This window comes from Macrotis lagotis, chromosome 4 (assembly GCF_037893015.1).
Source record: "Macrotis lagotis isolate mMagLag1 chromosome 4, bilby.v1.9.chrom.fasta, whole genome shotgun sequence".
In the NCBI taxonomy this organism is placed as follows: Eukaryota; Metazoa; Chordata; class Mammalia; order Peramelemorphia; family Peramelidae; genus Macrotis; species Macrotis lagotis.
The window spans coordinates 49,834,736-49,861,404 of NC_133661.1; the positions used below are offsets into that span (position 1 = coordinate 49,834,736).

The window sequence follows — 26,669 nt, forward strand, 5'->3', positions numbered from 1 at the left end:
ATTTTAATTACATTAGCTTGGCCTACCCAAGAGCAATTGATGTTTTTCCAGTGATTTGTTTTGTTGCTTTCAGTAATGCTGGGCTTTGTTGGTAATGTACAGAAATGCTGATAATTTATATGGGTTTATTTTTTTATCTTGCAACTCTGCTAAGAAGCTTTTTAGTTGATTTTCTAGCATTCTCTAAGTATACCATCATATCTTCTGCAAAGAATGAGAATTTTCTTTCCTCATTGCCTATTCTAATTTATTCAATTTCATTTTCTTTTCTTATTGCTAAAGCCTACATTTCTAATACAATATTGAATAAAAATGGTGATAATGGGAAGTAATCCTTATTTCACCTCTGATCTTATTGAGAATGCATCTAGCTTATCCCCAGTACACATAATGCTTACTGATGATTTTAGAAAGATACTGCTTATCATTTTTAGGAAAACTCCATTTATTCTTCTGCTCTCTAGTGTTTTTAATAGGAATAGGTGCTGTATTCTGTCAAAAACTTTTTCAGCATCTATAGAAATAATCAATTTCTGTTAATATTGTTATTAATATGATCAGTTATGCTGATTGATTTCCTAATACTGAATCATTCTTGCATTTCTGGTTTAAATCCTACCTGCTCATAGTATATTATGCTAGTGATAAATTGTTTTAATCTTGTTGCTAATATTTTATTTAAATTTTTGTAACAATATTCATTAGGGAAACTGGTCTATAATTTTTTTTTGTTTTGACTCTTTTTTAAGTATCAGTACCATATTGGTGTCATAAAAGAAATTTAGCAGAACTCCTTTTTTTCCCCAAATAGTTTAAATAGAATTGGAATTAACTATTCTTTAAATGTTTGGTAGAATTCACTTTTAAATTCATCTGGTCCTTGAGATTTCTTTCTTTTTTTTTTTTTAGTTTCAAAAAGCTTTTATTGGTGGCTCCCCTAAAGGCAAAATATCAGAAAACAGAAAATTATCCACTGCAGATACATCATTTTGTAATAAAGAAATAGTATCTTTATCCCTTTCTTTCCTGCTAGTATACATACTTTCATCTTATTATGACAATTAAGAGCAGTTTTCCATGTCCAACACACGACTTGTTTAAAAAGGCACCCATTAATTATGACTGTCCACCAGTGCAGTTTCTTTCTCCATAGTCTCAACCATAGGCTGTAACATAATTAGAAAGCTCTTTTGCTCAATCTAATAAAAATATTTTAACTGTATCCTGCTTTCCTCCTATCTGTTAGAAAGATAATAATCTCCAAGTTTTTTTCTAACTATGTTTAGAACACTCAACAATTGAGGGGAACAAATAGTTAAATGATTACAAATTAATGGTCATAAAGTTAGGGAGGTGAAACTCAAAATCAGACAACCAGACATGTTAAACTGCCTCCTCCCTCAAGTAGATAATTAGAAAAAGAAATGATTTGTCTACTAGGGCAGATAAAGAAATTCTACTCTTGCAATGCTCCGAGGTAACCCCCTTTCCCAAATACCAATGATACTGTGGCTGATGATGGAGCTTGCAACAAAGCTCACAGTTTAAGTCCCAGAGAAAGTCAGCAGAACGACAAGGGAGTTCAATGACCCAAGTGAAGTGCTGGTAAAGGCCCAAGGAGAGGAATCACAGGTAACTTTTAGTGCCCTTTTCATTTAACAAGCCACACATTAGTAGAGCAGCCCAAAGACTCCTGACTTTCCATCACTCCAAGATGTTTAAATCAATTACTGTAGAAGATTTGATTGGCAGGCTGGCATCCCCTCTGGGAGAGATCTTCAAGGGAGCCCCAGCAGGTCCTGCTGGAGTGAGCTAAGGCTGAGGGGTGTACTGTAGGTATTTCTAGCCTGAAGGGAGCTCCTTGGTGAAGACCCCTTTGGAAACAGTTGTTTAGCCTCCTCTTCAGAGATAGTTGGAATAACCATTACACTATCTCCACATTTCCAATCAACAGGAGTAGCAACCTTCTTGTATGCTGTCAAGTGAAGGGAATCAACCACTCTGAGGATCTCATCAAAGTTCCTGCCAGTAGTTGGAGGGTAGAGGATAGATAGCTTCAACGTCTCATCTGGGCCAAAAATAAATACCACTCGAGCTGCCACTGGCCATGCCCTGCGCATCCCGCTCATCTGGGTCTAACATGCCCAACTTGATGGCAAGGTCCTGCTTGTGATCATCAATGATGGGGAAAGGCAGCTTGTCCGAGGGCTCATCACCAGTGTATGCGCTGATATCCTTACTCCACGCAAAAGGGTCTTGGACAGAGTCAACAGAAAGAGCGATCATCTTAACATTCCGCTTGGCAAATTCTGGGGCCAGTTTGGCAGCTCGGCCCAGCTCTGTTGCGCACACCGGAGTGAAGTCCCGAGGGTGGGAGAAGAGAATGCCCCATGAGGCCCCGAGGAAGTCGTGGAAGCGGATGCGGCCGGAGGTGGGGTCGGCCTTGACATTGGGGGCCTCCTCTCCGAGCAGCAGCCCTCCCGGGGGGCGGGAGAAGCCTGGGCCGACGTGCCCGCTCGCGGGTGCCGGCGCCCGCTGTCCCGCCGGCAGAAAAAAAAACGAGATTTATTTCTTAGGGAGTTCATTAATGGCTTGTTCAATTTTTTTTTCTGAAATGAGATTATTTAAGTATTTTTTTTCTCTTCTGCTCATCTAGGCGATTTATATTGTTTACAAATATTCATCAATTTTACTTAGATTGCCAGATATATTGGCATATATATTAGGCAGATAGCTCCAAATTATTACTTTAATTTTCTCCTCATTGTTGGTGAATTTATCCTTTTCATTTTTGATACTTACAATTTGTTTTTTTTAATAAAATTAACCAACTTAACCAAAATTAATCAAATTTTCTATTTTATTGGGGTTTTTCATGTGAGTGTGAAATCAACACTTAGCCTAATATATTAATTCAATAGTTTTCTTACTTTCAATTTTATTAATAACCCTTTGATTTTCAAAATTTCTAGTTTGGAATTTAATTTCAGATTTTTAATTTATTCTTTTTCTAGTTTTTTCACTTGTATGCCTAATTCATCCATCTCTTTCTATATTTTATAAATGTAAATATTTAGAGATATTTTCCTCTAATAACTGTTTTGGTTGCATTCCACAAGTTTTCATATGATGTCTCATTATTGTCATTGTCATGGATGAAATTAAGGATTATTTCTGAGATGTATTGTTTGATCCCCTCATTCTTTAAAATTAGGTTATTTTGTTTCCACTTAATTTTTAGTATATTTTTCCATGGTCCTTTGTTACATGTAATTTTTATTGGATTATGACTTGAAAAGTATGTATTCAATATTTCTGCCTTTCTGCATTTGATTATGAGGTTTTTATTCCCTAATACATAGTAATTTTTGTGTAGGTGCCATGTACTGTTGAGAAAAAGGTATATTCCTTTCTTTCCCCATTCATATCATATCTATTTATGGTGTACCATATCTAACTTTTCTAAAATTGTATTCACCTCCTTAACTTCTTTCTTGTTTATTTTGTGGTGAGAGTCTGATAGAGGGAGGCTGAGGTCCCCCACTAGTACCGTTTTTTTAAAATTTATTTTTATTAAAGATATTATTTGAGTTTTACAATTTTCCCCCCAATCTTACTTCCCCCCCCACCATGGAAAGCAATCTGTCAATCTTTACTTTGTTTCCATGTTGTACCTTGATCCAAATTAGGTGTGATGAGAGAGAAATCATATCCTTAAAGAAGAGATGAGAAGTCTAAGAGGTAACAAGATCAGACAATAAGATATCTGTTTTTTTCTAAATTAAAGGGAATAGTCCTTGAACTTTGTTCAAACTCCACAGCTCTTTCTCTGGATACAGATGGCACTCTCCTTTGCAGACAGCCCAAAATTGTTTCTGACTGTTGTACTGATGGAATAAGCAAGTCCTTCAAGGTTGAACATCACTCCTACGTTGCTGTTAGGCTATACAGTGTTTTTCTGGTTCTGCTCATCTCACTCAGCATCAGTTCATGCAAATCCCTCCAGGCTTGCCTGAAATCCTGTCCCTCCTGGTTTCTAATAGAACAATAGTGTTCCATGACATACATATACCACAGTTTGTTAAGCCACTCCCCAATTGAAGGACATTTACTTGATTTCTAATTCTTTGCCACCACAAACAGGGCTGTTATAAATATTTTTGTACAAGTGATGTTTTTACCCTTTTTTCATAATCTCTTCAGGGTATAGACCCAGTAGTGCTATTGCTGGGTCAAAGAGTATGCACATTTTTGTTGCCCTTTGGGTGTAGTTCCAAATAGCTCTCCAGAAAGGTTGGATGAGTTCACAGCTCCACCAACAGTGTAATCCCACTAGTATAATTTTGCTATCTATGTCTTCCTGTTACTTTCTCCTCAAAGAATTCAGATTCTATAGCTCTTGGGGCATGTGTATATATATATATATATTAATTATATTATATTACTTCATAGTCTATGATACATTTTAGGAAGACATAGTTTTCTCCCTTATCTCTTTTACTTTTGCTTTTGCTCCTTCTAAGATCAAGATGGCTACTCCTAATTTTTTTACTTTAGCTGAAGCATAATTTCATTTTTACTCTGTGTGTATTTCTCTATGTATTTATTGTAAACAACATATTGTGGGATTCTAGTTTTTAATCCACTCTGATATCCCCTTCCAATTTATGGGAAAGTGCATCTCATTCACATTCACAGTTAAAATTACTAACTCTGTATTACCCTCTATTCTATCTTCCCTTTTTTGTAACTTTCTCTGTTTTCACCTTTTTCCTCCTCCATAGTGTTTTGCTTCTAAACACTTCTTCTCTCAATCTCCCTTCCTTCTATCAGTTCTTATTTTCCCTCTCCTGTTTTCCCTACTAATTCCCTGTAAGGTAGGATAAATTTCTAAATCCTATTGAGATTGTATGTTTTTCTGAGCTAAATCTGTTGAGAGTAAGTTTCACTCAATACTTCACTCAATGTGAAACCCTTCTTTTCCAATACTTTTATAGGACTTTAGGCCTCTTCATATGATGTTATTTGTCCTCTTCTTCCTCCCCCCTTCTTCTCACAGCATAATCCTTTTTTTTCCACATCTTAACTGTTATATTCCAGTTTTATAGCCACATCCTCCATCTAAGTATGCTTCTTTCAACTCTCCTAATGGAAATAAAATTCTCAAGAGTTTCAAATATTATCTTCCTGTGTAGGAATGCTAGCAGTTTAGTCTCATTGACTAACATTTATTTTCTTTCCATTTACCTTTTTACATATCTCTTTAATCTTGTATTTGAAGATCAAATTTTCTGTTTAGTTCTGATATTTTAATCAGGTAAGTTATGCTGAATTTTGCAAGTAGTTGATTCTTAGTTGTAATCCAAGTTCCTTTGCCCTCTGAAACATCATTTTCCAGGTCCTCCAATCCTTTAATGTGAATCTGCTAAGTCCTGCATAATCCTGACTGTAGTTCCTCCATATTTAAATTGTTTCTTTTCAGCTGCTTGCAGTATTTTCTCCTTTAGCTGATAATTCTGAAATTTGGCTACAATATTCCTTGGAGTTTTTATTTTGAGATCTCTTTCTGGAGGTGATGGTGGATTTTTTCAAGGGCTATTTTTACCTTCTTGTTCTTTTTTTTGTTTGGTTTTCAAAAATATTTATTTATTTTTCAAACTACACATAACTTTCAACAATCATTTTCTTCTGCATTGAGTTCCACATTTTTCTCTCTCCCTTCCTTTCCTTCCCACTATCCTGACAGATACCTATCTAATCTAATATAGGTTATATATGTATAACTATGTTAACCATAAATTCATATTAGCATGTTGTAGAAGAAGAATCAAATCAAAATGGGGAAAAAACATTAGAGAGAAAAAATAACACATAAGACAACTTTTAAAAATTGAAAAAAATAAGGTTTGTTTCCCTTCTTATTGTGATATTTGAGCAGTTTTCCTTGATAATTTCCTGAAAGATATTGTCCAGGCTCTTTTTTTTTTTTGATCATGGCTTTCAGGTAGACCAATAATACATAAATTATCTTTCCTGGATTTATTTTCTGGGTCAGTCAATTTTCCTAAGAGGTACTTTACATTTTCTTCTATTTTTCCAGTCTTTTTGGTTTTATTTGATGGATTCTTCCTGGATTTTTTAAATTTTTTATTTATTTAAGGCAATAGGGTTAAGAGTGCCTTGTACAAGGTCACACAGCTAGGTAATTATTAAGTGTCTGAGGCCAGTTTTGAACTCAAGTCCTCCTGACTCCAGGGCCCATGCTCTATCCACTGTGCCACCTAGCTGCCCCCTATTTGATGATTTCTTGATGTCTCATAAAGTCATTAGTTTCCACTTGCCCAATTCTAATTTCTAAGGATTTTTATTCAGTTTGTTGTTGTATTTACTTTTCCAGTTGGTCAATTCTACTTTTAAAGGAGTTGGTTTTTCTTTTCCATTTGACTGACTCTCCTTTTAAAGGTATTCTTTTCTGTAGTTAGTTTTGTATTTCTTTTTCCAATTTTTCATGAGAGTCTTCATGACTCATTTCCTTTCTCAATTTTTCTTCTTCCTCTCTTGTTTGTTTTTTTAAATCTTTTTGATCTCTTTCAAGTGAACTCTTTGGATATGAGACTTATTCTTAATTCTCTTTGAGGCTTCACATTGAAGGCATTTTGTCATTATTTTCCTTTTTTGAGATGGCATTTTGATCTTCCCTGTCAACATAGTAGCTTACTATGGTTAGGGCTCTTTTTGGGTTTTTTTGGTTCATTTTTAAAGTTGAACTTTGCTCCTGGGAAACAGGGGATAGAATCCCAAGCTTTTTGTGCTGGGGGCTAGGGATCTGCTCCCTGGCTTTCTGCACTGGGATCTAGAATTAGGGCAGCCTGACCCAGTCCCGCTTGTTGCTCTGGTGTACTGGGGCTCAAAGTATGTCCTCCACACTGGGCCTGGGTTCCTCACTACTGGTCTGTTGTAGTGCTGGCCTGCTGAACTGGGACCCCAGTTTTCTTGATTACTAAACTGCATTGTGGCTAATAGCCTTCCGCTGGCTTCCCAGTTCCCCCTGACTATGCTGGGCTGCATTCCCCTTTTACACAGGGGAGACAGATCTTTTCTGAAGTTTCTCTAGGATATCTTGAACTAAAAAGTTTTTTAATTCTGTCTTTTTTGTGGGTTCTGTCACTTTAGTGTCTGTTTAGAAGCTTCTTTTAAAGTTTGTTTCAGAGGGAAAATGCAAAAAGCTCTGGAAGCTTCCAAGCTTCTCCCTACCATCTTGATTCTACCAGTTGTGTTTTAATTTTATTTGCTTTTCAATTAACATGCATTTTTTTCACTTCCTCTCACCCTGTGATTTAAAAGAAAAGAAGAAGAAAACCTTTGTAACCTGTATGCACAGTAGAACAAAACAAATTCCCACATGGGTCAAGTCCAAGTTATGTCTCATTTAGTGTCTAAAATCCCTCTTTCAGGAGGTGAGCAAGGATTGTCATCAGTTTTCTGGAATCATAGCCAGTCATGTTGTTGGTAGGAAATCTTAAGTTTTCCAATGTTGTCTTTACACTGTTGTTTCTATTTTACAAGTATTCTCCTGATTCTGCTCACTTCATTCTGCATTAGTTCATGTAAGACTTTTCAGGTTTCTCTGAAGCTCATTCCTTTCATCATTTCTTAGAGTACGATAGTATTCTGTCACATTCAGATTCAATAATTTATTTAGTCATTCCCCATTTAGTTTCCATTTAGTTTCTAGGTCTTTACCAACATAAAAAGAGGGTGTCAATATTTTTGTAAATATAGTTCTTTCCCTCTTTCTTTGATATACATTGTTGGAAGGGTTGTGGTAAATCTGGTACACTATTACAGTGTTAGTGGAGCTGTGAATTCATCCAACCCTTCTGGAGAGCTATTTGGAACTATGCCCAAAGGGCAACAAAAATGTGCATACCCTTTGACCCAGCAATACCACTACTGGGTCTATACCCTGAAGAGATGAGGAAAAAGGGTAAAAACATTACTTGTACAAAAATATTTATAGCAGCCCTGTTTGTGGTGGCAAAGAATTGGAAATCAAGTAAATGCCCTTCAATTGGGGGATGGCTTAGCAAACTGTAGTATATATATGTCATGGAACACTATTGTTCTATTAGAAACCAGGAGGGACAGGATTTCAGGCAAGCCTGGAGGGATTTGCATGAACTGATGCTGAGTGAGATGAGCAGAACTAGAAAAACACTGTACACCCTAACAGCAACATGGGAGTGATGTTCAACCTTGAAGGACTCGCTCATTCCGTCAGTCCAACAATCAGGAACAATTTTGGGCTGTCTGCAAAGGAGAGTGACATCTGTATCCAGATAAGGAGCTGTGGAGTTTGAACAAAGTTCAAGGACTATTCCCTTTAATTTAGAAAAAAAAACAGATATCTTATTGTCTGATCTCTTTCTTTGATATATTTAAAGTCCTAGTAGTATCATAGTTTAGCAGTGCTCTGCATACAAAAGGTGCTTAATAAATGCTTATTAGATTGAACAATCTAGTGTTATATTCTGTTTTAAACTTCATCTCTCTTTATTCTTCTATGTGAATAAATAATCTCTTCCCAACCAGACTTTACTCTTCCTGAGGCCAGAGAGTATTCTCCCCTCCAGATGAGCTAATACTTACCTATCTCTTAGACAGTTCCAGTCTCCAGTCCAACTTCACATGGGAGAATCACCTACTGCCTTATGGGGGCACCTGAAGTTTATCTGAAAGGCCACCATCTCAAGTAGGACCTTATTTCAAGACCCAACTCTAATACTTGCTACCTGTTTCAATTCCTTTGCCTCTTGGGACAAAATACACTTGCTACCAGTTGAGGCTTTGAGCAAATATGTTCACTTCTCTGTTCCTCCGTTTCCTTATCTGTAAAATACAGCAATTGAACTAAAAGGCCTCTGAACTCTCTTCAAGACCCAGATCTGTGATCATGAATTCCCTATCACCCACCCAAAGCCCTAGTCACTACATGATTCTGAGCCTTGCATTGTAGAACCATCCTTATAACTCCTCACACTTTCCCCTCCCTTGCCTAACTTCTCTAAAAATGAGAATAAAAGTTGAGAGAGAAATATGTTTGTTATTTGGAAGATTTATGTGTGAGTGAAATGAGGGGGGAACAATGTAGGGTGTGTGTGTGTGTGTATAAGGAGGGTTTGTATGTGTTGGAGGAGAGAGGAAAGAGACCAGGTAGAATGCATTGTCCAAGAGCAGTGAGGCAGGCAAGTCTACCTCTTGATAAACAGGACCGACTTTGAACCTTTGATGAATGAATTGGAACTGAATGCAAGGAGAATTACAGTTAGATTGTTTTCCTTCTAACACAAAAAGGATTCCTACATTCATGGGGAGAGAAAATGAAGAACACACCTTTGGGAAAGGTTATTAATGGGTCATTGTCAAGAAGTGAGGAAATAAGAAGTCATGGAGGCGGTTGATCCTTTTGTCCTTTCATTCCCAGGACCTCTAGAAGAATACCTCCTATTTTTGTAGCACTTTGGGGTTAGCAGACACTTCCTAAGTCCCTTTCCTTGTCCTTGACATCATTTTTACCATATAATCGTAAAACATTGAACTTGAGAGAGATCCCCTCTGTTTTTAAAAAGAGGAAATTAAAGCCTAAAAGTCCAGCATGCCCAAGGTCACACTATGAGGTGCTGTAAGAGACAGTACTAAAATCCAGACTATAAATATAGTCTGAAAACCCATTCTGGGAATAGGAGACAGAGCAACAGGCCAATGAGGCCAGAGATATGACAAGAGAGTAAATTCAGTCATCAGAAGATAAATTCCAAGGAAATGAGAAAGGAGGCAGAGGTGAAAGAAAGGGTAGAAGAAACAGGGAAGGATATTGTCTTCAGTAACTCAACAATAAAGGAGAGAAGAGCTATTTGGTGCTAAATTGAAGGGTAGGCAAAGTCAAGTGAAGTTTTTTTAAGAATAAGGGTGGACTGGGCATGTTTGTAGATGAAGGAAAAGATCATAGCATGAACCAAAAAGACCCTTAAAGTTCAGTCCAATCTCTTCTTTTTTTTTTACAGACTAAGAAACTGAGACCCAAAGATCTTGTCTAAGATCCCACAGTGCCAAATCTGAAATTTAAATACATGTTTTCTAATTATGAAGACTTATGCACATTTGCCACCATGGATATGGAGATGTGGAAGATGAGTAAAATGAAGCCAAATTTTCCTATTTTGCTTACCTCATAAACTCACAGGGCCAAATGAGATGATGCTTGTGAAAGAACTTTACAAAGCTTGTTCAATAATATAAAAAAATAATACCCCTAGGAAATTAGCAGAATAAGTCTTTTGGACAGATAGAGAGACTACAAGAAAAGAAATGACTTGGTCAAGGTCACATATAAAATTAGAAATCAAGGTTGTATTAGAATCCAGGTCTCTGATTCCTAAGCTTATGGTCTTTCTATTTTTGATCCTCTGCTTTTCCCAGATAAGAGCCAAGAGTTTGATTTCTAGCCCTGAACCTTTCTACCTTCACTTCCCATCCTCTCCCTATGCCCTCCTTCTTCCCCTATGAAGTCCATAGGCTGGGAACCCAGTTGTACCTTCTTTTGCTCTGTCTCTGATAGCTGCTTGGAGTTATCGGCCAAGAAGAAATTATTGAGAGTCACAATGCAAATCTGGAGACTTCCCAGGAGAGTAGTAACCTTATACTCCTCAATACCTTTGAGTCTTTTCTCTCTATTGTGGGACAGCCCTGGGACCACCAGTTAGATTTAGTCCTAAGAACTCCCAGCTGTCAAGGTTTTAGTCCCAGATTCATCATTAATGAATTCCCTGCTATTCCTCTCTCTTGGGACACCCTTCATAACCACCATGTTTAACTTGTCCATAGGCCAGCTCACCCACCAACTTCTCCTCCTCTGACCATCTCTAGCCCTTACAATCTGCACTCCTTCTTTGCTCACTTCTTTCTGCCAGGATTTGTCTGTCTTTAGGTACTTCTTTAGATAATTTTGCTGATGTGAGTTTTCTCTCCTTAAAACTTCTAAAAGAAAACTAAGACTTCACTTCTGCCCTCAGGGAGCTCCCAGCCTGAGGAGATGGGACCTTGCCATCTGGGAGCCTCTAGTGAAGGGAAGAGGCTGGGTCCTGAGGGAATCTCTTCCCCCACAAGGATGGCTTGAGGGAGGCACCAGATTCAGAGACTCAGGAAAGGGGGAGTAGATAAATGTACAGCGACTTTTACTAGCGAATGAGTTGTGGTTTGAAAACTAAGGAGTAACTTAAAGGACCTTTTCCTTCCTGGAGGACTGTAGCAAACCAGGTCAGGTCCCACAACTAGTAGTTAGAAATGAAAACTGAAAACCCCCAGAGGATGCCTGAATTTGGATTGGAATCTTAACCTCCATCATAGGAGCCGATGGGAGGGGACAGAGCCTCTCAGGATGCTCCTCTTGGTTTCTTCTTCAATCTCAGATCACAGCACTTTGACATGACCCTTCACCAAATCATTCCTTCCTTTGTTTGTACTATCAGTCAGCTCTGGAAGAGGGAATAAAACTGGTGACTTTGCAAGGCTTCCCCTCCCCCCTCACTTAAATGAATTCACTTGCATGCCATGGCATCATATCCTTGAGTCTAGATAACTAAAATGGAAAAAATTAAGGATCACTAGACTACCTGAAATTCATGACCAAAAAAAGAAAAAAGAAAAAGAACCTGGACTTTACAGTTCAAGAAATTTTAAAAGAAAAACTATTCAAGTCTCTAGATTTCCACCCTAGAATCTTGAGTCTGAATTATAAATTTCTTGGAGGCAGAATCAGTCACTTTAGTCACTTTTTGTCTTGAAGTCCCTCTCCTACCACATGATAGGAGCTGACTACCTGTTGAGTGAAATTCAGCCAGTTAATCATGAGAGCATTGGTTTTTAGAACTGGAAGAGACCTCAGAGATCCCCTAACTCAACCCTTCTTTTCATAGTTAAGGAAATGGAGGTTTATGGAGATGAAGTGACTTAATCCTGGTGATATGGGTAGCAAGTGACATAGCTGGGGTTCAAACTCAGTTCCACAACTCCAGAGCAGATGCTTTTTTCCTGCAATCTCATCCAACAAGTCTTTACTGAGACCTCCTGGGTTCTAACCATGATCTAGTCAGGACTGGGGGAGACTGAAAGAGAAGTTTGCTAGGAGAGACATGATTAGAAAAGTGGAAGATTTGAAGCAGGAAAAATCTGAGAGATCAGTTAGTCCAGTTCTCTCACTTTACAGCTCAGGAAACTGAGTCCTAGGAACAGACTTTCTCAAGTTCACCCATTAAATGGAAGAACAGAAATTAGAGTTCAGTTCTGACCACAAATAAATCTCAAACAAAGGAATGTGAAATGAAATTGTTTTGTATCATCTTCTCACATCATCACCTATTATGGTGTATGATATATCATGTGGATCAATGACCTTTAAAGTGCTTTCAAGTCAGTTTAGTTCCACATATTATAAAGAGGAGAGTAACAAGGGAGCTAGGATCTTTGGCTAGTGCTTGAATAATTGGGGTGTACTCCCAACTGAGATGGAGCTTGAGGAAAGTAATGGGAATATTCTCTCTCTTCTCCTCTAGTCTCTGGGTCTTAGAGATCTAGAAAGTTTTCTTTTAAAATTCCTTGAAACATAAAATCCAGATTCTTTTTTCCTTTTTTTTTTGTTCATGGATTTCAGATAGTCTAGTGATCCTTATTTTTTCCAATTTGCTTTTTTCCCAGGTCCATTTTTCTTTTTTGCTACGAGACATCTTACATTTTCTTTCTTTATTTTATTTTATTTTTTAGGTTTTTGCAAGGCAAATGGGGCTAAGTGGCTTGGCCAAGGCCACACAGCTAGGTAATTATTAAGTGTCTGAGGCTGGATTTGAACTCAGGGACTCTGGACTCCAAGGCCGGTGCTCCATCTACTGTGCCACCTAGCCGCCCCCTCTTTCTTTCTTTTTCTTTCTTTCTTTGTTGTCTGCTTACTTTGTTTTATTATTTCTCTTCAATTACTGTCATTGGCTTCTCTTTGTTCCATTTATATTTTCAGAGAGTTTATTGTTCTTACAACATTTTATACCTCTAATACCAAGCTATTAATTCTCTTTCCAAATTTTTCTTCCATAGTTCTTGCTTCTTTTCCACTTTTTTCTATTGATGCCCTCATTTTATTTATTAAAACATTTGAAAACTCTTATTTTTGAAGCAATCTGGGTTAAGTGACTTTCCCAGGGTCATACAGCTAATAAGTGTCTAAGGTCAAATTTGAACTCAAGTCCTCCAGTCTCAGTGTTCCGTCCACTGTACCACCTAAATGCTCCACTTTAAAAAGCTCTTTTAAAAGTTCTTGTTTCAGGGGTGGCTAGATGGTGCAGTGGATAGGGCACCAGCCCAAGAGTCAGGATGATCTGAGTTCAAATCCAACCTCAGACACAAGCTGTGTAGCCTTGGACAAGCCACTTAAGTCCCATTGCCTTGCAAAAAGAAAAAGTTCTTTTCATCTCTTCTAGGAATTCTAAGTGAATTTGTGACCAAGCTGTATTTTTCTTGGAGGTTTTATTTTTAGATGGTTTAAATCATTTTCTTTTGGGGAGATTGTATCTTGAGTGTCCCTGTCACCATAACAACTTTTTATGGTGGAATTCTTTTTTTGTTTGTTTGCTCAGTCTTCCAGCCTACTTCTTAATTTTTGGACTTCAGCCTAGGACCAGACTCTGTGTACTTTTTTTTTTTATGTTTTTGCAAGGCAAATGAGGTTAAGTGGCTTGCCCAAGGCCACACAGCTAGGTAAATATTAAGTGTCTGAGACCAGATTTGAACCCAGGTCCTCCTGACTCCAGGGCGGGTGCTTTATCCACTGCACCACCTAGCCGCCCCTGACTCTGTGTACTTCTGGAAGAGAGAACTGGTATGGTCCTTCTATTTCTTTCTTGGAGTATTATTGAGCTGTTCCAGGATTTCAGGAGAAGTTCAGGCTGGGGATCTGTAAACTTTAAGGGCTCTCAGAATGGTCCAGAATTAAACATTTTCATATTTTATTTATAATTTGCTGCTCCAACAAAGCAGCCCCATTGTTATGTTTCTAATTCTTAATAATTAAGTTCTACAAAAATTAACCCAAGATTTCACTGTAACACACACACACACACACACACACACACACACACACACACACATACACACACAAAGATTCCCCCCCCCCCCTTAGTAGAACTCTTAAAGTTTCTGACCTTGGTTTCAATCTGAGCAACAAACTATGACAAAATTGTGGGCTCCCTTTTGGTCTGATAAACCTATTCCTCTTTAGGCTTCAGACTGGGCTAGAAGCTGGAACCAAGACCCTGCTCTGCCCTGGGTAGGAAAGGGGAGGGTCTGAACTATACAGAAGCTGGTTACTTCTGAAAGTATTCCTTACTTAGGAAGTACATAGCCTCTGACTTGCAGCCCTTCCCTACCCCCAAAAGATTTTTGTTTAGGGACAAGGTGGACTATAGCTCCCTTCTACCTCAAGCTGACTAGGATTTGGGGTAACAGAAGTCAAAAATCACTCTCCTTTTGGAACTTATAATATCATCAGCAATCACCCTGCAAGATGCAAGTCTTGATACAAGTAAAGACCCCCCCTTTCAGTTTGAATGAAGAGGAAGTTCCCCTGGGGACCTGAGAGAGAATTGAGCTAGTGGTTCGGAGTGCTAAAGGGTGGTCACAGTCCTTTCAAGAAAAATGTCATTATAGACAGGAAGCACCTGGAAGTCCCCAAGCCCACAAAGTGGTATGCAAATGATATGCAAAACCACTTGCTGAAATGAGAAGGTAGGATCTTAGAAGATGCCTGTAGAGGAGAGCATTCATCAGTTCCAACCTTCTTGAAGTTCATAGGATAATAGCCTTTAAAATTTGAAACCACCTAGTCCAACCCCGTCATTTTTATAGATGAGGAAACAGGCCCAGGAAGGGGAAATGGGAAGGAGCAAGCATTAATTATTTTATGACATGACAAGCATTTTACAAATATTTTCTCATTTGATCTTCACCACAACCTGGAAGGTAGGGTCTATTGTTATCTCCATTTTATAGATCAACAGACTGAGGCAAACATAAGTGAAGTCATTTGTACAGGGTCACATAGCTAGTAAGCATCTAAGGTCAAATCTGAACTGACATCTTTCTGACTCCAGGTCAGTGCTCTATCCACTGGGCCACCTAGCTACCTTTTTCAGTACTCTAGCATGTTTCTCTACTGCCTCTCCTTAATTAATTGGCTCTAAAACAGACATTGGATGGGGAAAAACCAGTCAAGTGAATAAAGAACATTGAGAATTAGGAACAACAATTCTCTTGAGTTTTTTTTTTTTTATCATCGTACTTAGGCCTTAATCCAATTCATGAACAAGTCAAGGGGGCGACTAGGTGGCCCAGTGGATAAAGTACTGGCCCTGGAGTCAGGAGTCCCTGAGTTCAAATCTGACCTCAGACACTTAATAATTACCTAGCTAGGTGGCCTTGGACAAGCCACTTAATCCCATTTGCCTTGCAAAAACCTAAAGAAAAAAAAAACAAGTCAAAACATCACCCATTACTTTGTGAAGTCATTGGTCCCTTTCGAAAATGAAGGATGAAGAACAAGACCTCAGTGGGGTTTGGATCCAAAGCTTGTGCCCACCCAACTCTTTGGGCCAGGCCTTCTGATGAGAAAAGGAAGGGAGGGCTATAATAGAACAACTAATCCTAGAGACCTTCTGCTCAATGACTCCCTTCAGGGGGTTTCAGAGTTGTAGGTGTTAAGTATTCCTGAGTTCGTTCACCTTATCCTCTTCTTCTTCTTCCCTGATTCCAGGTAATATCCTGGAATTAAACATTTCTCTGAAGAGCAGTTTCTGAAGGTACAAGTTCCTCAATACTACTCTCTTGGAGAGAATGCTATCCTTTTATTAGACCTTCTATTCTCTTCCCCTTTCAAATTATCCATACTAATACTACCAGACCAATATTCCTTATTTATAGGGTTAGCCATGTCCTTCAGCTACTCCAAACCCTTCAATGACTCTATCGCTTACAAAGTGAACTCCTTAGTCTATCATTCAAGGCTTTCCACAATCTGCTACTAATCTATCTCTCCAGTCTTGACCTTTATGACACCCATCAACATCAACAGCCAACTCTTATACTTGCCTTTCCTACATATACCCCAGGTTTTCTGTGCCTCATTCCTTTTGCTAGCCCTGTTCTCTAGCATCCTCTCCCCACCATCCCCAGCAGCAGCTGAATTCCTAAACATCTTTGAGAAGCAAGATAGTGAGGTGGCAGAGTGGATGGAGGTTAGAAGCAGAAGCAGAGGAATCTTAGTTCATAACCTTCCTTAGTAGACACTGAGCAAAAATCCACTTCTATCAGCCTGTTTCCTCTTCTGGAGTTTTCGATAAACAAACATTTATTAAACATCTGCTGTGTACTTGGCACTGTTATGCCCAGATTATTATTATTCACCTTTGAGATGGGGATGATAATAACACTTATCTCCCAAAGAGGTTGTGAGGATCTAATGAGAGAACATTACCAGCCTAAAAGCTCTATATAAATGCTAGCACTTAGTTTTGGGATCCAGCTCCTCCAAGAAGTTTTCCTTGGTTCTTTTAGGAATAACAATTCATATCTACATAGAGACATAAATAAGGTCATCAAAGTAGCTTTTCTAACTACAGCCTGAAGGAACAAAGTTAAGTGATTTGCCCAGAGTCACATACCTACTAATTATCTGGTCCAAATTATGAAGCTGAGGGGGCAGCTAGGTGGCACAGTGGATAGAGCACTGGTCCTCGAGTCAGGATGACCTGATCTTAAATCCGACCCCAGACACTTAATAATTGCCTAGTTGTATGACCTTGGGCAAGTCACTTAACCCCATTGCCTTAAATAAAAATAAGATTTTTAAAAAAGAAAATACCAAATTATGAAGCTGAAGCTTCTAATTCCCAAACTCTTTTTGTTTGACTTCTAAAAGGAAGTCAAACATCTTTTTTTTTAGGATTTCACAAGGCAAACAGGGTTAAGTGACTTACCCAAGGCCGCACAACTAGGCAATTATTAAGTGTCTGATGTGGGATTTGAACTCAGGTACTCCTGACTCCAGGGCTGGTGCTCTATCCACTGCACCAGCTAGCCACCCCTGAGTCAAACATCTTACAATTATTTGTTTTGTACCTCTCAAATGAACTTATTGAATAGCATAGTGTATTATGGCTATCAGTTCACTGTTAATCAGTAAATAAACATGAAGCTCTTACTATGTGCCAAAAAAATTAGGACAAAAAAGACAGTCTATGCTCTTAAATGACTTTCATTCTTACAGGGGAAAACATATATAACAGGGAGCTGAAAATGGGGGGTGAATGGGAAGGCAGAGGTCCTTTTGTGGGTACAGGATGGTGAAATCCAAAGAGTCAGAAGTAAAGTCTGGAGAAGAATAAAGATGACCCAACTGACCTCTTCAAAATGGAAGTCCAAGGAGGAGCTCACCAAGGGGAAAAGGGGGCAGAGGGGCAGTGAGTTGTTTCATGGTTAGATTGTGAGTTCTATGAAGCTTTTGGAATCCTCAGCAACCAACATAGCTCTGCACACATTACATATTAATAATGTTGAATTTAATTGTGAGCCAGGAACAATCCTAGTTAACATTTATGTGACATCATAAGATTTGCAAAATACCTTACCTATCTAGTCTCTTTGTTCCTAAAACATAGACAACCCTGGTACCGGGCTAAAAGAATTTACTTAGCTGATAACACCAGAGGAAGGATTCATATTCAAGTCTCTCCAGGAACTAAGTCTAGAACTTTCCTCTTTCTCACATCACTTGTAAGTAGGAAGCCTCTTCTTCTCACCTTCAGTGATCCCCCCACCCCCACCCCCTGCCTTGCCACCAAATTTTCCTCACTCTCCCTATTATGGGATATCACCATTAGAATTTCATTTTTGGGGGGTTCAGCACTGGAAGTCCCATTTAATTGAAACTTCTGATAAAAGAGCAAAATGGCCAATGAAATGGGAACTGGCATGACACGGGGCAGTTAAATGATACAGTGGAGAGGGTTCTGGGCCTGGGGTCAGAAAGACCTAAGTTCAAATCTGATCTCAGATGATTACTAACCGTGAGACTTTGAGCAAGTCATTTAATGCTGTTTGACTCAGTTTCCTCATCTGGAGAAGGAAATGCTCAATCACTTCAGTATTTTACCAAGAAAATACTAAAATGGGGTCATGAAGAGTTGAACATGACTTAAATGACAATCAAAAGAAGAAAGAGTATAGGTTGAGATTCAAAAGAGCTGTGACTGAATAGCAGTTCTACTTCCTATGACATCACCCTGAACAAGTCATTTCATATCTCTGCACCTCAGGTTTCTTGTGGACAAAGTGAATACTGACTTGGCTAGCCATCTCTAGAATTAGCAGTCAAGGTTAGAAGATAATCCCAAATTACAAAGAGACCTTAGGGACCATCAAGTTCCATCTTCATTTTACAGATGAGGAAATTTCAGTCCAGAGAGGAGACATGGCTTTCACCCAGGACCATGCACAGAGGTAGTTAGAGAGCTAAAATCAGAATTCAAGTCTCCTGATACCTTCTACTGCACAGGCTTTATCTGATTAGCTCTGGCAAGAAACTGGCCCAAGGGAATTCTTAGAGAGCTCAGCTGACAAATATCACATGGGGAGGCCATGACAAACAGAATCTCCTTTCTCATTTGGACTTCCCAAAATCAGAATCTCAGAGGGAATGAGACTTCAGAGGGACCTAGTCCAAGCCCCACATGAACAAGAATCTCATCTACCAAGAATTTATCATTTAGCTTTTGTTTGAAGACCTTGGTGATGGGGAACTCACCACCTCTTGAGGCAATCCATCCTGTTCCACTTTGGGGCAGCTCTAGTTAGAAAAGTTTTCCTGGGGCATCTTGGTAGCACAGTGGATAGAGCACTGGCCTTGGAGTTGAAGACCTGAGTTCAAGTATGACCTCAGATGCTTCTAGTTCTGTGACCCTGGGCAAGCCACTTAACCCTGTTCACCTGAGTTTCCTCATCTGCAGAATCAACTGGAGAAGGAAATGGCAAGCTACCTTAGTATCTCTACCAAGAAAACCCCAAATAGTATCATGAAGAGTGGGACATAACTGAAACAACTCAACAACAACAAACCTAATTCATAGAACACAGAACTTAAGAGTCAGAAAGACTTGGGAATGAATCTTTCCTGTAACATTTATTAACTTAATGGTGTCACCTTGGTCAAATCACTTAACCTCTCAGAGCTTCCTCATCCACAAAATGGGGTTAATAACACTTCTAGAATCTACCTCACAGATCTTTAGTGAGGCTCATATGAACATTAATGTATGCGAAGCACTTTACAAACATCAATTATAACCTTCTTGACACAGCCTAAGATCACAGTAACTCTCTTGGCTGCCTTGTGCCACTGTTAACTCATATGAAGTTTGCTATTCATCAAGTTTCCCTCTTCCCTACCTAGTTTTTTCAGAAAAACTGGTGTCAAGCTATACCTCCCTTGATTTTTTTTGAACCCCAGTGTAAGACTTTACATTGTTCCCTATTAAATTTTACAACCTTAGATTCAGCTCAAATATTCTTGTCTGTCAAGATCTTTCTGGTTACTGACTCTGTTATCCAACCAAGAAATTATCAATCCAAGTTTATGTCATCTGCAAATTGGGATTTCGCTCATTATATACCCATGTTCTTAGATGAGATCACAGACTGAGAGTTGAAAGGTAGGGGCAGCTAGATGGCATAGTGGATAGAGCACCTACCCTGGAGTCAGGAATACCTGACTTCGAATCTGACCTCAGACACTTAATAATTGCCTAGCTATGTGACCTTGGGCAAGCCACTTAACTCCATTGCCTTATATTTTAAAAAAAAACAAAACAAACAACAAAAAAAAAGAAATGTTCCATGAGAGTTGAAAAGGTACCTTGGAAACCTCCATTTCCCTCATTTTCTACATGAAGAAAGTGAGGCTCAGGGGTTGACTTGACCCATAGTCACCTAACTCAGAAATGGAGTTCCCTAATAACCTATGAGGTCCTTTATGATCAGAGCCTCAGTCTTCTCTCTTCTCCCCTTTATCTGTTAATGTTATACAAACCACACAGGAAAATTCTGTGGTTTGCTTATTTAGTCTTTCTTAGATTTTGGCCTACTTACTCATTCAATCAACAAATATTTTTAAATACCTACAATGCACCAGACACTATACAAGGGAAAAAAAATAAAATGTGGGTGGTTCTTGCCCTCAAAAACTTGAAATTCATTCCCCAATTGATAAATGGTCAAAGGATGTGAAAAGGCAGTGTTCAGAAGAAAAAATTTAAGCTATTGTCATGTGAAAAAATGCTCCAGATCATTGATTATAGAAATGCAAATTACATCAACTCTAAGTCACCACCTCACTCTCAGATTGGTTTTTATGACAGAAAAAGAATATGATAAATGTTGAATGTGTTGTGGAAAAACTGGAACACTAATACACAATTAATGGAGTTATGAATACAACTATTCTGGAGAGCAGAAAAATCAATAAAATTGTGAATATTCTTTGACACAGCAATACCATTACTGGGTCTGTATCCCAATGAGATCATTTTTAAAAAAGGGAGAAGACTCACATGTACAAAAAAATTTATGGCAGCTCTTTTTGTAGTGGCAAAGAATTGGAAACTGAAGGGATGTCCATCAAGTGGGGAAGGGCTGAACAAGTTGTGATATATGAATGTGATGGAATACTATTGTTCTATAAGAAATCAGGAACAGGCAGATTTCAGAAAAACCTACAAAAGTCTGCATAAATTGGGGAGGCTAGGTGGTGCTTTGGATAAAGCACCAGCCCTGGAGTCAGGAGTACCTGGGTGCAAATCCGGTCTCAGACACTTAATAATTACTTAACTGTGTGGCCTTGGGCAAGTCACTTAACCCCATTGCCTTGCAAAAAAAAAAAACCTTAAAAAATAAAAAAAAAAGATTGTAAATACATATTTGGGGCAGCTAGGTGGAACAGTGAATAGAGCACTGGCCCTGGAGTCAGGAGTACCTGGGTTCAAATCCAGTCTCAGACACTTAATAATGACCTAGCTGTGTGGCCTTGGGCAAGCCACTTAACTCTATTTGCCTTGCAAAAACCTAAAAAAAAATCTGCATAAATTGATGCTGAGTAGAGTGAGCAGAACCAGGAGAACATTGATAGCAACATTGTATGATGATCAGCTATGACAGACTTAGTTCTTCTCAACAATACAGTGATCAAAGACATTTCCAAATAATTTGTAATGGAAAATGCCATTCATATCCAGAGAAAGAACTCTAGTCTGAATGCAGACCAAAACATACTATTTTCACTATTTTAAATTTGTTTTTTGGTTTTTTACATGAATTTTTCCCTTTTGCTCTGATTCTTCTTTCACAACTTGATTAATATAAAAATATGTTTAACAAAATTGTACATGAATAATGTCTATCAGATGGCTTATTATCTTGGGGAAGAGAAGAGAAAGGAGGAAGAGAGAAAAATGTGAAACTCAAAATCTTACAAAAAATGAATGCTGAAAACTATCTTTACATGTAATTGGAAAATGAAATGCAACAAAAATTAAAGCTATTAGAGTATTAAAAAAAAAAGCAAAAAAAGAATAAACCTTTGACAAAAATAAATTTCTCTTTGTGTCAAAAATAAGAAACTTCTGTTCTGTTAGCCAGATAATCTGTAAAAATATAAGGGGGGCACCATGGTAGTGGGGGAAGTAGCAAAGGCTCCAGAGTCAGAAGACCTGGTTTCAAGTTCCATCTTTGATGCTTTATACCTGTGTGGCTTTGGACAAATCATTTTATCTCCCTTGGACTTAGTTTCCTCAATAATAAAATACAGGAAATGCATTAGAGGGACCTCTGAGGTCCCTTGAAAAATCCAGTACTGTGATCCTTGATATACATAAAAAAATAAAGACAATATTAATTCAACTTTGTTCAACAACCTTCATTGAGGTCAAAACACTCCCTACCCAACTATCAGAGGGCCACTGAAACATTGGTTCTGTCTTCTAGATTTTATACTGTACCACCATGACATCAGATACTAAGCTTGTGACTGGAAGGTTACGGGTTTGTCTCTGAATTCTGCCTTATATTAACTGTGTGGGTGTGCTCATCTTTCTGTCTTTGAGCTTTTAGTTTCTTTGTCTATTAATGATAAAATCCTTGCCTAATTTGTGAATCAGACCAGCAAGCTTTGTTTGGAAGCAGTAGTTGGTAGTTGTTATGTCTAAAACTGATGCTGTAGGGAGTGTGGGAACGTGGGCAAGAGGGAATATTTATTTACATTGGTCTTATCTCTGGCAATGCCGACATTTCTAACATCTGGAAGAATCCTAGGTTGTGTATCTGAAGTCCGTAATTGCTGGGAATCACAATCTGACCATTGGTCAGTTAGCAAGTTTGGTTCTCTGGAGGGAAGAAGGTAAAGGGGGTGGTCCCATAAACCCAGGAATTGGGGTCAGGCCAAGAGTTGGTGGGGAAGCTGACTATAACTAAGGATTTAGGACTGGTATTTTGGAAAGACATCAAACTAAGGAAGAGCCTTCCAGAGGGGCAGTGGGAAGGGGGATTGATTTGTAACATCTGATCTTTGACTCTGTCTTTGACTTTGTCTCTGACTTTGATCTTTGATACAGAATATCAGGAATGATAGAGGTAATCACCTCCGATTTCTTCATTGGATAACTGAGAAATGGGAAGCCCAAAGTGAACTTACCCATGTTCATACAACTAAGAAATGGAAAAACTGAGATTTGAACTCATGTTGGTTGAATTGCTTGTTTACTCAGGGCTTTTTTTTTTTAGGCTTTTGTAAGGCAAATGGGGTTAAGTGGCTTGCCCAAGGTCACACAACTAGGTAATTATTAAGTGTCTGAGATCAAATTTGAACCCAGGTACTCCTGATTCCAGGGCTGGTGCTTTATCCACTGCCCCACCTAGCTGCCCCTCAAGGCTTTTTTCTTTGTGTAAGAAAGAGGCGTGAAGTTTCAAATAAGGCTCCACATTTTGTGCTAAAGATTTGTCCTTATGTGACAGGAAGAACTGACATCTTTAGCCTCTTCTCTTCCCACTGGCTGTTTTTTAAAATAATTTAATATTTCATGTTTTCCAATTACATGTAAAAACAATTTTAACATTCTTTTAAAAAAACAATGAATTTCAAATTTTCTATCTCTCATGGAAAAGGCAAGGAAATTTGACATAGATTATATATGTGTAGTCATGTATAACACGTTACCATGGAAATCATGCTATGAAAAAAGACAAAAAAGAAAGAAAAAGAAAAAGAAAGAAATTAAAGAAGTATCTTTGATCTGTCATCAGACTCCACCAGTTCTTTCTCCAGAGGACAGCACCTTTCATCATAAGTACTTTGGAATTGTCTTGAATCATTGTATGACTGAGAATAGCTCCATTTTTCATAGTAGATCATCATGCAATATTGTTATTACTATGTACAATGTCCTCCTGCTTCTGCTCACTTCATGTAAGTCTTTCCAGATACCCTGGAAAGGTACTCTGAGAGCATCCTGTTTGTCATTTCTTATAGGATAATAATATTCCATCACAATCACATACACTTGTTCAACCATTCTCTAATTGATGGATATCCCCTCAATTTCCAATTCTTTGCCACCACTAAAAGAGCTGTTGCAAATATTTTTGTACATGTGAATCCTTTTCCTTTTTGGTTTTTGCCTTTTTGGGATACATACCTACTAATGGTACTGCTTTGTCAAAGGGTATGCATGGTTTGATAACCCATTGGACAGAGTTCCAGATTGTCTTCTGGAATGGTTGAATCAGGATATAACTTCTCCAACAGTGCATTAGTGTTTTAATTTTCCCACATTCCCACCAATATTTATCATTCTCCTTTCCTTTCATATCAGCCAATCTGATAGCTGTGAGGTGGTTCCTCAGAGCTGTTTAAATTTGCACTTCTCTAATCAATGGTGATTTAGAGCATTTTTTCATGATGACAGATAGATTTGAATACTTTGTCTGAAAACTACCTTGTTAACATCCTTTGATCATTTGTCAAGGAGGAATGGATTTTATTTCCATAAATTTGACCCCCTTTTCTACATATTTGAGAATGAAGTCTTTATTTGAGAAACTTTCAGCAAACATTTGTTTCATAGTAATGATTATCAACAATGTATTTGCTTGGGGCAGCTAGGTGGCGCAGTGGATAGAGCACCGGTCTTGGAGTCAGGAGTACCTGAGTTCAAATCCGGCCTCAGACACTTAATAATTACCTAGCTGTGTGGCCTTGGGCAAGCCACTTAACCCCATTTGCCTTGCAAAAACCTTTAAAAAACCAATGTATTTGCTTCCATTCTATTTCTATTTTCCCCATTTATCATTCTCTTTCTCTCTTTCTCTCTCTCATTTCACCTTGTCCATTCTCAAAGTGTTTCATTGGGGCAGCTAGGTGCACAGTGAATAGAGCACCAGCCCTGGAGTCAGGAGTAGCTGAGTTCAAATCCAACCTCAGAAACTTAATAATAATTACATAACTGTGTGACCTTGGGCAAGTCACTTAACCCTATTGCCTTACCATAAAAAAGGATTTCACCTCTGACTTTTACATCTTTCCTCCTTTGTATCAGCCCATCCTTTTCCCCTCCAACTTTTCTGTATGGTAAAATAGATTTTTACACCCAACTGAATGTGAATTATTATTCTCTCTTTGAGCCAATTCCAATGAGAGTAAGGTTCACACACACTCCCCATCTTCCTCTGTCTTCTCCACTATAAAATCTCGTTCACATTTCTTTTATATCAGATAATTTGCTTCATTCCACTTAGCCTTTTCTCTTTCTCCCAGGACATTCCTCTCTCACCCTTTAATTTCATTTTTTAACATAATTATCCCATCATATTCAACTCATACCTGTGCCCTCTGTCTAAACTTACTCCTTTCTCACTACTCTAATAATGAGAAAGTTTTTGGAAATTATAATTTTCCCCTATAGAAATACAAAAAATTTAACCCTATTGAATCCCTTATGATTTCTCTTGGGGTTTTTTTTTAGGCTTCTCTTGAGTCTTATAATTAAAAGTCAAATTTTCTATTCATTATCTATTAATTTTTCTATTCATTATTCTATTCATTATCTATATTCTATTCTATTATCTTTTCATCAGGAATATATGAAAGTTCTCTATTTTATTGAATGTCTAATTTTTCCCTTGTAGGATAAGACTCATTTTTGCTGGGTAGATGATTCTTTATTGTGATTCTAGCTCTCTTGCCCTCTGTAATATCCTATTCCAAGTCTTCTGATCTTATAATGTAGAAACTGCTGAATTTTGTGTTATTGTTACTGTGACTCTACAATATTTGAACTGAATAATTGAATTTTAGCTCCTTGCAATATTTTCTCCTTGTCCTGAGAGCTCTGGAATTTGTTTATAATATTCCTGGAAGTTTTTATGTGGGGATCTCTTTCAGGAGGTGATCAGTGATTCTTTTAATTTCTATTTTACCCTCTGGTTATAGAATATCAAATTTCTTGATAATTTCTTTTTTTAAAAAATTGCTTAATTATTTTAAATTTTTGTATATTTCTCAACATATATATGTGTGTATATATATATATATGTATATATATACATATATATATATATATGATATTTAAGCTGCTATACATTAAATAGGCTTTTCTGTAGTCTAGTCTTAGGAACCTAACCCTCAGCCTTAAAATTGTATTTAGAATAAAAAGAAATTATGGGAGAAACCTTTACCTGTTACCTGGGCTCCTGGCAGGGCAGCACATCCAGTTCCTGGCTGGGCCCATGGGCCCATTTGGCCGGCCCAGTCATGCTGTGAGCTGGGCAGCAGCCCTGGGCCAGCCAACATGATCCATTTCATATTGCTGTTCAGGGAAATTAAGGCTGCAGAAGTGCAAATCAAGCCAAAGACCACCTGAGAAATTATACAGATGATTCTGTTTCATGGTCAAAAGATGAGCAGTTTTGTTGACTGGAAGGATCTTAAAATTATTTATAAAAGATATGCTTGGGGCGGCTAGGTGCCGCAGTAGATAAAGCACTGGCCCTGGAGTCAGGAGAACCTGGGTTCAAATCCTGTCTCAGACACTTAATAATAGTTACCTAGCCGTGTGGACTTGGGCAAGCCACTTAACCCCGTTTGCCTTGCAAAAAAAAAGTAATAGCTCTAGTTACAACTCTCCCCATATTCATTGCTCTACTCTGAAATTGCTGATGTCTGATGAGGGTTGAACTACAGTTGAACTTTCCCACATTCGCTACATTTATAAGGTTTTTCACCAATTTGAATTCTCAGATATTGTCTAAGGTGTGAGTGCTTGTGAAAGTCTTTGCCATATTCATTACATTTACAGGATTTCTCTCCAGTATGAATTCTCTGATGTTCAGAAAACAAGAAACTGTGACAGGAGGCCTTTCCACATTCTTTTCATTTGGAGAATTTTTCTGTAGTATGAATTCTTTGATGTTGAGTGAGGCATGTACTCGGAAGACCTTCCCACATTGATAAGCTTTATATAGTTTTTCTT

At 38.1% G+C, this 26,669-nt stretch overlaps 1 pseudogene; it reads right to left on the reverse strand.

The window, feature by feature from the left end:
- Positions 1 to 1,812: 1,812 nt before the first annotated feature.
- LOC141522650 (peroxiredoxin-6 pseudogene) lies at positions 1,813 to 25,953 on the reverse strand (annotated as a pseudogene).
- Positions 25,954 to 26,669: the final 716 nt, after the last annotated feature.